Raw genomic sequence first — 13649 nt, 5'->3', positions numbered from 1 at the left:
GGCCAAGAGGGAGCAATGGCGCCTGCTCCACTCTCCACCAGGTTTCAGCCACTCCCTCTGCTACCCACAATCCAATTGGGCCCCTCTGGTGCTGGCTCCTGAGTGGGTGGGCTTGTGCACGCCCTAGGCCCCTGTGGGTCTCTCCAAGGGCCTCTCCTGTGAGGCTGGGAGTCTCTCCTGCTGCCGCCCCAACCCCCATGGGCGTTTTCAATCAGAGGTTTGAGGCTTTATTTCCCCGCGCTGGAGCCCTGGGTTACGCGGACTGCTTCGCTCCCCTCCGTTCATCCCGGTTTATCTGTGCACGAGTATTGGGCCATGGTGTGCTACCTGGGCTCTGCCTGCCCCATTCTGGGCCACTCTGAGTCCGGCCCTCTCGGTTTATCTGCGTGAGTGTGGGGCTGCAGGGTCTGCTAGTGGTCAGACTGCCTGCCCCGTTTGTCCCACACTCTGCCTGTCTTGGTCCCGCCAGGGCAACTGGAGTTCTCTCCACCCCAGCTGCCGTCTCCGCCCCGCCCCAGCTGCCCGTCTCCGCCCCTCCTACTGGTCTGGATGTATTTTTATTTTTTTATTTACTTGGTGTCGGACTTCCTTGCTGTTCGATTTTCCATCAGTTCTGGTTGTGCGAGGAGGCGCAGTGTGTCCACCTACGCCGCCATCTTGGTTCTCCAGAAGCTTTTTATTTTGATGAGGTCCCATTTGTTTATTCTTTCCTTTATGTCCCTTGCTCTAGGGGACATATTGGCAAAAATATTGCTGCATGGAATATCTAAGATTTTCCTACCTATGTTTTCCTCTAGGACTTTTATGGTGTCAGGACTTATATTTATGTCTTTTATCCACCTTGAATTTATTTTTGTGTATGGTCTGAATTGGTGGTCGAGTTTCATTTTTTTGGCATGTAGCTGTCCAGCACCATTTGTTCAAGAGTCAATTTTTACTCCATTTTATGCTTCTTCTCCCTTTGTCAACTATTAATCGAACATAGAGATTTGGGTTTATTTCTGGGCTCTCCATTCTGTTCCATTGGTCCATGTGTGTATTCTTATGTCAGTACCAGGCTGTTTGGTTACAGTGGCCTTGTAATACAGTTTGGTATCAGGTATTGTGATCCCTCCTACTTTGTTCTTAATTCTCAAAACTGCTGCAGCTATTCGGGGTCATTTTGTGGTTCCACATAAATTTTTGAAATGCTGTTCTATAGCTGTGAAATATGTCATTGATATTTTATAAGGGATTGCGTTGAACCTATAAATTGCTTGGGTAGTATGGACATTTAGATGATGTTGATTCTTCCAATCCATGAACATGGCACACACTTCCATTTGCTTGTGTCTTCCTTAATTTCTTTCTTTATCGTTGTGTAGTTTTCTGAGTAAAGGTCTTTTAACTCTTTGATTAGGTTTATTCTGAGGTACTTTATTTTTCTTGTTTCTATGTCAAATGGGATTTTTTTTCTGAATTCTCTTTCTGATATTTCATTGTTGCTGTACAAAAATACCTTTGATTGCTGAATGTTGACTTTGTATCCTGCTGTTTTGCCAAATTCACTTATTATGTGGAGTAGTTTCTTTTGTTGGAATCTATAGGATGCTCTATGTAAACTATCATGTCATCTGCAAACAATGACATTTTGCTTCCTTCTTTCCAATTTGGATGCCTTTTATTTCTTTTTCTTGTCTGATTGCTATGGCTAGGACTTCCAATACTGTTTTGAATAGCAGTAGTGGAAGCAGACATCCTTGTCTTGTTCCTGAGCTTAGCAGGAAAGCTTTTAATTTTTGCTCATTGAGTATGATGTTGACTATATGTCTCTCATATCTGGCCTTTATTATGTTGAGGAGTGCTCCCTCTATTCCCACTTTGCTGAGGTTTTTTTTTTTTATCATAAATGGGTGCTGTACTTTATCAAATGCTTTTTCTGCATCTATTGATATGATCATGTGATTTTTGTCTTTTGTTTTGTTTGTGTGATGTATTTCATTTATTGATTTGATAACATTGTACCATCCTTGCATCTCTGGGATGAGTCCCACTTGATCATGTTGTATGATCTTTTTATCATATTGCTGGATGTGGTTTGCCAATATTTTGTTGAGGATTTTAGCATTTATGTTCATCAGCGATATTGGCCTGAAGTTTTCTTTTTTTGTTGTGTCTTTATCTGGTTTTGGGATCAGGGTGATGCTGGCTTCATAAAAAGAGTTTGGGAGTCTTCTTGGATTTTTTTTGAATAATCTGTGAAGGATAGGGGTTAACTTCCTTAAATGTTTTGTAAAATTCTCTTGTAAGACAGTCTGGTCCAGGACTTTTATGTGTCAGAAGATTTTGATTACTGTTTCAGTTTCATCAGCTGTTATTCTGTTCAGGCTTTCTGCTTCTTCATTCAGTTTTGGAAGATTATGTTTTCCTAGAAATTTGTCCATTTCATCTAGGTTTCAAAGTTTTTGGCATATGGTTCTTCATAGTAATATTTTACAATCCTTTGTATTTCTGTGGTGTCAGTTGTCATTTCTCCTCTTTCATTTCTGATTGTCTTTATTTAGGTCCTCTCTTTTTTCCTGATGAGTCTGCTTAAAGGCTTGTTGATATTGTTTATCTTTTCAAAGAACCAGCTCCTGGATTTATTGATCCTTAGAATTGTTTCTTTAGTCTCTGTGTCATTTAATTCTGCTCTGATCTTGATTATTTCCTTCCTTCTACTTACTCTGGGCTGTCTTTGTTGTTGTTCCTCAAGTTCTTGTAGGCGTAGGGTTAGGTTGTTTTTTGAAAAGTTTCCATCTTTTTTAGGTAGGCCTGTGTTGCTATGAACTTCCCTCTCAGGACTGCCTTCACTGTGTCTCATAAGTTTTGGATTGTTGTGAGTTCATTTTCATTTGTTTCCAGAAACTTTTTGATTTCTTCCTTAATCTCATTCTGTACCTATTCATTGTTTGATAGAATGCTATTCAATCTCCATGAGTTTGAGTGTTTGGGGTTTTTTTCCCTTAAGATTCGTTTCTCATTTCAGTCCTTTGTGGTCAGAGAAAATGTTTGTTATGATTTCAATTTTCTTGAATTTGTCGAGGCTTGTTTTGTTTCCTAACATGAGGTCTATCTTTGAAAATGTCCCATGTGTATTTGAAAAGAATGTGTATTTTGCTTCTTTTGGATGAATGGGTATATATATGTGTAATCAGTTAAGTTCATTTCATATAGGACATTGTCCAATGCTGCAATATTTTTGTTATATTTTGTTTGGAAAATCTATCCATTTTTGACAGTGGGGTGTTAAAGTCCCCTACTATAATGTGTTGCTGTCAATATCTTTCTTGAAGTCCTCCAATATTTTCCTTATATATTTGGTGCTCTTATGTTGGATGCATATGTGTTTACAATGTTTATGTCCTCTTGATGGATTCTTCCCCTGAGTATTATGGAGATCATCTGGGTCTCTTTTATGGCTCTTGTTTTGAAGTCTATTTTGTCTGATATGAGTATTGCTACCCCAGCTTGTTTTTCCTGTCCATTTGCTTGGAATATTTTTTTCCAGCCCTATACTTCCATTATGTGTAGGTCTTTTGTCCTGAGGTGGGTCTCTTATAGGCAGCATATGTGTGGGTCATGATTTCTAACCCATTCAGCTATTCTATGTGTTTTGATTGGAGCATTTAATCCATTAACATGTAAGGTTATTATTGATAGGTACTTATTCATTGTCATTTTACTTTCTTTGTATCTGTGTTCCTCTCTCTCTTACTGTTTTTCTTCCTGTTCTTACAGCAGACCCTTTAGCATATCTTGCAGTGCTGGTTTGGAGGAGGTATATTCTTGGAGGCTTCTTTTGTCTGGGAAACTCCTTCTTAGGGCCATTTTTTTTTTGGTCTTGGGGTGCCTGTTATGTTGTAAGGGGAGGAGCCTTAGGTATTCGCCAAGGCTGGGCAATCTACCTCAGTGCGTTGCAGTGCTGTATGTGGGGGATGAGTCTGAGAGAGGGAACAGTGTCGCTTGTCCTGCTCTGTGTTGGCTTTCAGTCACTTCTTCCACTACCCACAAGCAAATTGGACCCTTCTGATGCTGCTTCCTGGGTGGGTAGGTTTGGGTATGTTTTAGGATCCTGTGGGTCTCCCCAAGGAACTCTCCTGTGAGTCTGGGAGTTTCTCCCACCATCTCAACCCTCACAAGTTTTTTTCAGTTAGAGGTTTTGAGGCTTTCTTTTCCCATGCTGCAACCCTGGGTCCCTTGGTCTGTCTCATTCCCTAGTTGTTCCTCCCGGTGTATCTGCATGTAAACATGGGACTGCCCACTGTGCCAAGTGCTGCCTTTCCTGGTCCACCAGCTGCCACCTTGCAGCAAGTCCTCTCTGCACAGCTGTTGGTCTCCGCCCCTCCTAACGGTCTGGATGAATGTTTCTTCTTTAATGCCTTAGTTGTCAGACTTCCATACAGTTTGATTTTCTGGCAGTTCTTGTTGTTTTTTGTTTTTAAATTTGTTGTTCTTCTTCTTTTGGTTGTGCAAGGAGGCACAGTGTGTCTACTTATGCCTCCATGTTGGCTGGAATTGAAATATCTTAACATGAGTTTTATTCCAAGCTTTGGAGCTGACAGATTTCCATAGCCAATTCTCATCTCAGAAAAGAAAACTACACAAAATGTAGAAAGGATGGGGCTCTAGGATGTCCCCCACAGAACCCAAGTCACAGTGGCACTTGGGTTTAAAACAGGTTAGGATCTGGCTTGAGTTCCCATCCAACGGGGAAATTTTGCCACTACTGTCTGTTCATCATTGCAGTACGCTTTTTAAATACTTCAATCCTGGGGAAATTCACTAAAATACAAATGGCTCCTGCTTTCTAGAAGTTTATTGTAAAAAATGGAGAGTAAGTGCTGGTTGGTGTAGTTCAGTGGATTGAGCGTAGGCTGTGAACCAAAGGGTTGCCAGTTCGATTCCCAGTCAAGACATATGTCTGGGTTGTGGACCAGGTCCTTGGTAGGGAGTGCACAAGAGGCAACCATACATTGATGTTTCTCTCCTTCTCTTTCTCATTCTCTTCCTCTCTCTCTAAAAATAAATAAATAAAATCTTTAAAAATAATGGAGAATAATAATCAGGCCATGTAAAAAGACAATATGATTTTTCAAAAATATAATGAAGTTCTCATTACTTTTTTTTTTTTTCAGAAAGAGTCAGCAGCATATGTACACAAGGAGATGGGGCAGAAGCTGTGAATGTCCCTGCAGTCTAGCTGTTGTGAGTTTATATAGGAACTTTTAGGAAGAAGCAATCCCCCTTCCCCACCCTGAGCCCCCTCCCGTGGCTCTTGGCAAAGCCATTCTATGCTTTCTGGGTCTGGGGCTCTGCAGTTGAGATGCCTTCTGCTGAGCCTGCTCTAGGCTACCCCAGGCCTTGTGACCATGCAGCAGGAGGGGCAGCCACCACACATCCAATCTGAGCAAGGCAGTTTCCTGCATCCTCTGTCCTCAGAGTCTGAGCACACCACCTGCTCTTTGGGATCTGTTTCTACAGAGGATTTCCAGGGCCAGTTATTGTTCTGAGGCCAGAGAAGATGGTGGCAGGGCCTGAGTCTTCAGGGCATCCATCTCTGCTCTCTGTTCTTCTCTCAGTCCTTGCCCTGCTACTACTGGGCTCCTGGGTCTGAGGCTTTCAGTGTGTCCTAGGGCCTTGGCTGTTGGCCCAGGTGGCGGGCCTGCCCTCACCCATGTGTTCTTCAGAGCCTCCCTTGGGCCATGCCTTTGGCCTCTGTGCTTTTCAGCTCCTCTCCTGCACTGGTGCAGAGGCAAGGTGGGGTGGGGCCCCCTGGGTCCTGTGGACTTGGAGCTCCAGAAACTTCAGCAGCTATGGGTTAGGGACACAGCTGCCTCCAGGCTCATCTTATGGTCCATGGAGACATAAAGGAGCTTGGTGCTATGGTCTTGGCTCTTCAGGGCCATGCCCAAGACAGCCCTGGTGCCACCCACCATGGAAAAAAAGTCTCCAGCCCGCAGGAGGCCCTCTTGTAGGCTGTTTTTCTCCAGCCCATGCACCTGCATGAATTGCTTGGTCACCGCGATTCAGGGCAGGCCTGTGACAGGCCACCTGGAAGTCTTGGTGGTAGAGCACCCCATTTCCATCCACAAGGAGGACCTGGGGCATGAGGCCGGGGTTCTTCTCCTGCAGCCACTGCACCGGATCCACCAGGAAGGGCATCCCTCAGAAGACCAGGAAGCCCAACAGGTAGGGGGCCAGCAGCCTAATTATGCAGCATTCCTCACACACTACTTTGAGCTTAGGGTGACTGAGCACCACCAGCGAGGTGCAGGCTCTAACACTGTAGCCCTTCACAAAGGACACATCCATGCCCTCAACCTTATGCAGGCTGTTGAAGGCAGGGTCTGACAGCCTCGCCTATGTGTTTGGGTCCACAATGTGGGTGTTCAGCAGGGCTCGCTCCTTGAGAGCAGACATATGTCCAGTGGGCAGACCGGCCCAGCCCCCACCACCCCACAGTGGGGCTCAGCCACAGGTCCTGGTCTTACCCACACACCCAGGGGACCCCTCCGGCTTCCCTGTCCCCTCTCTGTGACCCAAGACACAAGCCCCTGCTTATTAATCTTCACAAACATGAACATGAGTTCATGTTTTTAATTTTATTTTTCTAAGAAATCTCATTTTGAATTCTAGTTTTACGTGAAGAAAATAAGTGATAACTAAACAAGCTGCTACTGAAGAGATATTTAAATAAAATCAAGGCACATCAGGACAGTGCATGCATACAAAAGCTTTTCATTGATGATGCTGAACATTAACCATGGAGGCTTATAATGAATTGAGTGTCAGTGATGCAGAAGTGTCTTCTCAATCATCCATAATATTATGTGCAGCCATTTTCATGTTAAATGTAAGTTATTGCCTGCTAAGTCTTTAAAATATGGTAGCTCAGAGTGTTCTCACACATGTCAAAATTCACAGGGAGTCAGCTCTGCCTCAGGGAGGAAAACACTGGACTGGGCCTGCTGTGCTCCCTTCACCCACGCACTCAGGGAATTGAGTCTACTTTCAACGTCAGGCACTGCTGTGCCAGCACCCAGCACTGCATTTAGCAGCACTAGGTATGAGTCTGTTGAATAAATGTGGTGTATTTAGGGTAATTTCATAAAGCTGGATGTGATAGCTTAGATCCACTCAGAAACACAGCCTGCTGGCACATAGCTCCTTTGGGAGATCTTTCTAGGAAAAATTGTTAGGGGGTGGAGGAAGTGAGGCAGGGACAATAAGCAAGTCACAGCAGGGGTAACTGAGGTGTAATTCTGGTGGGGAGCTCTGGGAGATCATGTAGAACATGCCTCTCCCTTTGTCTCACCCAGTTGGAGGGGGAATTGGGGTATTTACCCACCCATTCGTTGGTTGAGGGCTGCACTCAGGAGTGTTAATTCCCTGGCACTTCCCTTCCTGGGGGCAATGACTAAGGAAAGGAGAACACTGAAATGCAGGTTCTGGCACTGGAGGTCAGGCCAGTAGAAACTGAAATGGTAAGGGTGAGGGGTCACAGGCTGGGCACAGGCATTGTTGGCTCTACCCCAAGATATGGATTTACACAATAATCCAATAATAGATAAACATTCTCTGTCTCTCTCCCTTGCCCTGCCCCATGTCTCTCCACCCATCACTCTCTATCTCACACACATATACAGAAACACACACACACACAGACATACACACAGTTCTGTTAGCTTAAAAATACATCCAATCCTATTTCAAATTCTATTCACAAGGTTTGAAAGCAAGCACACTAACTGATGCTGCTGTAAGTCCAGAATAGTGTTCCCCTTGGGCCAGGGGCAGAGTCTGAAAGGGCAGAGGGGTTCCTGGAGGCCAGGACTTTTTTGTTTCTTGATCAGGGTCCTGGTCTGGAAGTGCTCAGTTGTGAAAAATCACCAAACTGTGCTTATGATAAGTACACTTTTCTGAATATATGTGGTACTTCAAGAAAAAGTTATTTAAACAAAATAAAAAATACAATCACAGTGTTAGTTGTTAATGTTATTACATGTTAATTTTAATAGTAACTACTCTATCACAACTTGGAGTTGGCTTATTATTAAAGTTGCCAGATAAAATACAAGACACCCAGTTAAATTTCAGGTGAACAAGAAGTAATTTTAAAATATAATATAATCTCAAATATCACCTGGGAAATATATTTGTTGTTGAAATTTAACTGGGTGCCCTGTATTATTATTTGCTAAATCTGGTAATCGTACTTATTAGATTTAGGGTGTTGGTTAAGATAACTGTTTTGCCTTTCTTTGGATATGCACAAAATAGGAAGTTTAGTGATTCTGGAATAAATATTCTTAATACAAAGGACAAGTTGAATCTTTTCTTTATTGCCTATTTATCTCATGCTGGATACTGATGGCTGTGCTGTTTTATTCTGGTTGTTTGGCCTGCCCAGAGTTCCCCCCCCCGCCCCTTTGTTTCTTGCTAACTACAACAGTTGTCAATGTGTGCATTACACTTTTGGGGGTAGGGATTTTTCCACAACACCAAGACTCTTGGCTTCTGGAAAAATCTGAAGACCTGGTAACTTTGGAGCTGTCAGTGTGGAGCTGTCAGGTGGTAAAGTGGCTCTCAATCCATCTGGCTAGGCCGATAAGAACTCAGATGGAAGAGGTTCAAACTAATGGCAAAAACATTGTTCGGGGCTATCTATAGATTTCGATTATGTGAGCTTTCTGTTTCATCTATTGTCATGGAGAGAAACTCAGCTGTATTTATAGTTTTCCGGGAAGCTCTAAAGTGGTTCACAGCATCTTTTTCTTATCTCAGCCTGATAAGTACAAAATGGGAGTCATTCCTCTGAGGGCTGTAGGGATGGTCTCCACAGCCTGCTACTTATTTACCCATGTGGTCCAGATTCCACTGTCAGCCTCCTGTATCAGAATCTGCACCTTAACAAGACCCCCTTGGTGACTCATGTGCTTGTTGCAGTGGGAGAAGTGCTGGCTTAAAGGACAGAAATCCCCAGTCTGAGCTCCCTGTGTAAAACTGAAATATAAACAGCAAGAGACTGGTCAGGTGGCCTGCAACAGTGGGCATGTGGAGTCTGATGCAGGGAATATGAGAAGCCACTTAGGATCTTTGCAACTGGGTGTGTGGGAGCTGAAGATGCCAGTTAGAAACACTGCTTGTATGGGAGTTCCTGTTTCACCAATTTCTAGCACCAACCCTGCTTAAGATGCTAGAGAAATCATCCCTTTGTATAATGTACAGAACCATGCCAGAAAATCCCTGCTCCCTTCCAATCTCTCTATTCCATCCACTGAAGAGGCAGCATATAAAGAAATGCAAGTCAGAGGATGCTAAATTTATTTTTTAAATTATGCCATTGAGGTTAGTAGCCAGATATATGCAGAAGGCAAATATGTCCTCATTTTATTGACCAGGAAACTCAAAAGGACAATTTCAAGCTGGAGGGATCATTTCAGTGTCCACCATCACAGCATCTCCAAAATGGTGTGGGCCTTCGCAGAGTTTAAAGTGTTGATCTATGATGTGAATTCAGAAATCAGACAGCTAGACCATGTATTTGAGTTTAAGCTCCTGCAAGTAAGACACTGGCTAAAATTACATACCTTATTACATTAGAATTTGGTGTCTATAATATTACCAGATGCAGAAAACTGATGTTTTCTATGCTGTCGGGAAACCAGTAATGGAAACATGGGGGACAGATGCTTCATTTCCCTCTAGTCTCTCTGAAAATTAAAATGTTGAAGATAAAGGGAATAGAAAAACAAAAGAGCTGCTATTTTTCAGTCCACAGACTTGGATATGGATTTAGAAGTGTTCTTTTCAAAGCTGGAAAGATCCATGTTTCTCTGGCTTCATCAAGTTACAGCAGAAAAAAGGCAGGTTGTGTACTTTTAAAATTAAGATCTTTTACCTACTGTTTGACAAAAAAAAATGGGATTTTTGCAATATCAGGAGGTAATTTGACTTAAAACAGACTATGTGTTCAAAGGAAATGTGGGAGGCCACCACCTGTGGGAGCTGTGGGTTGGAAAGGAAGCACCTGTCTCTCTCAGGGGCATGCAGTGATACTAAGAAACACTGGTTACCCTGTCTTTGTGGCTCATCCAGCCCCAGTTATTTTGTCAGGCAATCTATTTTACATAATTTCTGTGACTTGAGGTAGGGAGAGCAGGTGATGTGCATGAATCAATCCAGCAGCCAGGACCAACTGAACACAAGAACATTTTTTTAATGTGTGTTTGGAAGATATTATGCCCTCCCCCCAGAATTAAAGATATTGAGAATTAAAGCACGGTAACACACCAGTAACACATCTTGGTTTGATCTGCATAAAACCATAGTGTAGAGAGCTGAGGGAATTGTGGGGCTAAGGCAGCTAGTAATATCAACCAGCCAACAAAAACCCTTTCCCTAAAGAGCCAGATAGTTTTTAGCCAAAAACATACAGAAAGGCTATCTCCCAAGTAGTTATGTTAGTTTTTTCAGTTTGCAAATGACCATGTAAGTGGAGAGTAGTTAGTCCCTTAGCTATTCATGGGATTAGAAGTATAATCAAAGTACAATGGGGAAGGTATGGTATCAGGGGTATGTGCTTTCACTGTGAAGAGAAAACTGAGTCCAGGAGTGGTTCTGGGTGACCCAGATGGGTGTGAGGCCTCACCCCTTCTATGTGCTCCCTTTTCCCCTTCTCCCACTCTTCCCACTTTCCAGAGAACTTGGCCTTGAGATCTGAGTGTCTCCCCAGCTTCACCCTTTGTGTGCTGTGTGATGAGGGGCATGTCTTATGTTCATTTAATTTTTCCACCTGTAATTAAAATATTTACCCACACCAGACCCTCAGCAATGTGTAAGGATCCATGCAGAAATGCCTCAGAAGATTTTGGGGTGCATGTACTTGCATGTTGTTTATGTACACATTTTTAAATAGTGCCTTCACTTGGAGTACCTCATCTCATTCCTATGAAAGAAAAAGCGTCTGTGAATGATTTGGGGCCCCCAGAGACGCGGTAATAGGCTGTTTCCCAAGACGTCACTGCCTGTGATGAAGCCCCTCTCTTTAAGATGTTGGTATAAGAACCAACATCTTAAAATTTGCTCTTATGTGCCAGACATGGTGCCAAGCACTTTACATTTTCCTTACATCTTTTAATATTTCCATTTTACAGATGAATCAACTAAAGCTTAGTGAGGTTATATCAATTTCCCAAGGTTTACAGTCTGAAAGTGGTCAACCTTGGCTGCCCACTGGAAGCTTTATGAAACACCCATGCCTTTGTTCTCCCCTCCTGTGCCCACTTCCAGAGATGCTGAGTTAGCTGATCTGGGCTGTGGCTTGGCCATTGGGATTTTCCAAAGCTTCCCAGGTGATTCTAACATCTAGCAGGGGTGGAGACCTCTGCCCCATCCTGCTACAACCCCTTAGACTGAGGGATCCAGATAATCAGAAACTAGAAGCTACCCGGCACTTTCCAGCACCATGCAACATGGAAGGAAACTATCTGTGTGTATGAGATTCTGAGAAATAACAACAAATTTTATATATTCTTTATGAATATTTCAGGGTCCATACACTAGTAGTGCTGCCATCCATCACCCTACTTATACAGTAGATCGATCTGTTCTAATACCTCTTTTGGATCTAAAATTTACTTGAAGAGTTACATCAGTATAAAACAAGAAGTGTGAAATTGCTGAATTTAACTTTATAGCTAGAAAGAATCACAGGCTGGGGGCTGGAATCATCAGGTTTGTTTCTCTCACATGACTCAGCTGGGATCTCAGCTGGGGTTCTAGCCAAACCTACTCATGGCCTTTCCCTGTGGTAGGGGATCCCTCACAGTAAGGCAGCCTCAGGGCAGTTAGATAACTTAAATGGGGGGTCAGAGCTTCCAATGCAAGTGTCCCAGAGAATAGGCAGCAGCTGTACAGCTTTTATGACCTGATCTCAGAGGTCAAATAGCTTCACTTTTACTAAGTCACAAGACTGATAAAATCTAATTGTTGTCTGGAGCTTTTAAATTGGATAGAAGTATTGGCAGAAAAATTTTAATATGTTTCCCTTCAAGTAAAGGAAACTTAAAATAATAAAATGTTTAAAATAAAATCTCCTCAGGGTGCATTTGATTGTATAAGTTATATACATTTATACAAATTACCTCCTATTTTGGAAGACACAAGGGCAATAAATTGAGTTTCCATAAATATCTTCCTATTTCTATCTAATTTTAAATGAAAAGTCTGCTGAAATTTGTAGATTTTATATAACAAACTTGAAAATACAACACTGATAATTATGGTTAAAAAAATCAAGTAGTATAACTGAGTATGAACAAAAGTAGAAATCTGCCTCCCATTGTCTTTCTTCTACCTCCAGTCTTCCTCACTAGAAATAACCATTAACATTTCTACTCTTAGTTATTTTAGGTGTCACAGACTAACATCAAATAATTTGCCTCTCCCTCTATGTCTTGGTTTCTATATCTCTCATTATGAAAGGCAAGGAAATGACACACTCCTACCAGTATTGTTATAGCAGGATGGCAGAACGAGAAAGACAACCCTGAGCAGAATCCCTGACGTCAAATCCCAGCTTTAACATTACTTGTTGTATGGCCTTGGGCAAGCTATCATTTCACATCTCTGTGCCTCAGTTTCTTTGTCTTTAAAGTGAGAATAATAATAGCATCTCATGAATGGTTATGGTTATTATGGGGGTCAAATGTATAAATATATGTAAAGAGGTTTAGAACTCTGCCTGGCACATATTAAAGTTTATACGCAGTATAATAAATGATAGGTATTGATGTTGCTACTCTTCTTCCTCCCCCTCCTCCTCTCCTGGATATTTGAATTAGTTCTTCTAGGGGTTATCTCAGAGATTTTCAACCAGTGTGTAGCAAGAATTTTTAAAATGTGCAATACCTAACCATTTAGTCAGGGACACTGACCTCTTTTCCCTTAGATTGTCAAATTAAAAAATGACAACAGCCAACACAACCAGAGCCATCTGGTGTGAGTCAATCAAAATTATACCTTCTTGTTTTCATCAGATTGGCAAAAAGTATAATATATTTTTTGGTGTGTTGCAGAATTGTAGTAGTTAGTTTATGTGTGCCATAAGATGAAAAAGGTTGAAAATCTCTGGGTTAGTTTAATGAATTTATCCTCATATTAAGAAAATTAAATTGCACATATTAAAAATTAAATAGTACTTGAGCTATAATGAAAAACAACTGACCCTTACTCATTCCTCCTACTTCCTAGAATTATAGACTTTTACTTATTTTCATTTTTGGTTCTTTTATTTCTTATTTCTATAATGCCAACTATAGGGATCATAATCTTTCTAGATTTATACACTTTAGACATCATTTATTGAAACCCACTGTAAAAAATGAAGATTTAGCTCATTTATATTATTATCTCCACTTTCTTTTATTCCTAATATTTCAAAACTTTATTATTAAGGATAATATATCTTTGAAGTTTTCCTCCCTTATTTCACATTCCATTAGGTTTTGGAATTATTCCTTGATTCCACATTAGGCAGGACAATAGTGTTTACATCTCTATCTCCAGCCACCTCTTCACTCTACCTCCTACTTTTAAACTTCTCTCAGATATAACTTGATTTTTAC

General features: G+C 41.8%; 1 protein-coding gene and 1 pseudogene across 2 annotated transcripts in view; both read right to left on the bottom strand.

Annotated features, from left to right (window-relative positions):
- Positions 1-13649, bottom strand: part of SLC24A3 (solute carrier family 24 member 3) — a 543873-nt gene that overhangs the window by 88673 nt on the left and 441551 nt on the right. The window lies entirely within an intron of this gene.
- Positions 5580-9151, bottom strand: LOC112303599 (endonuclease V-like; annotated as a pseudogene).

This window comes from Desmodus rotundus, chromosome 6 (assembly GCF_022682495.2).
Source record: "Desmodus rotundus isolate HL8 chromosome 6, HLdesRot8A.1, whole genome shotgun sequence".
Classification (NCBI taxonomy): domain Eukaryota; kingdom Metazoa; phylum Chordata; class Mammalia; order Chiroptera; family Phyllostomidae; genus Desmodus; species Desmodus rotundus.
The sequence above is the reverse complement of the archived record's forward strand: the minus strand, read 5'-3'. Positions and strand labels throughout refer to the sequence as shown.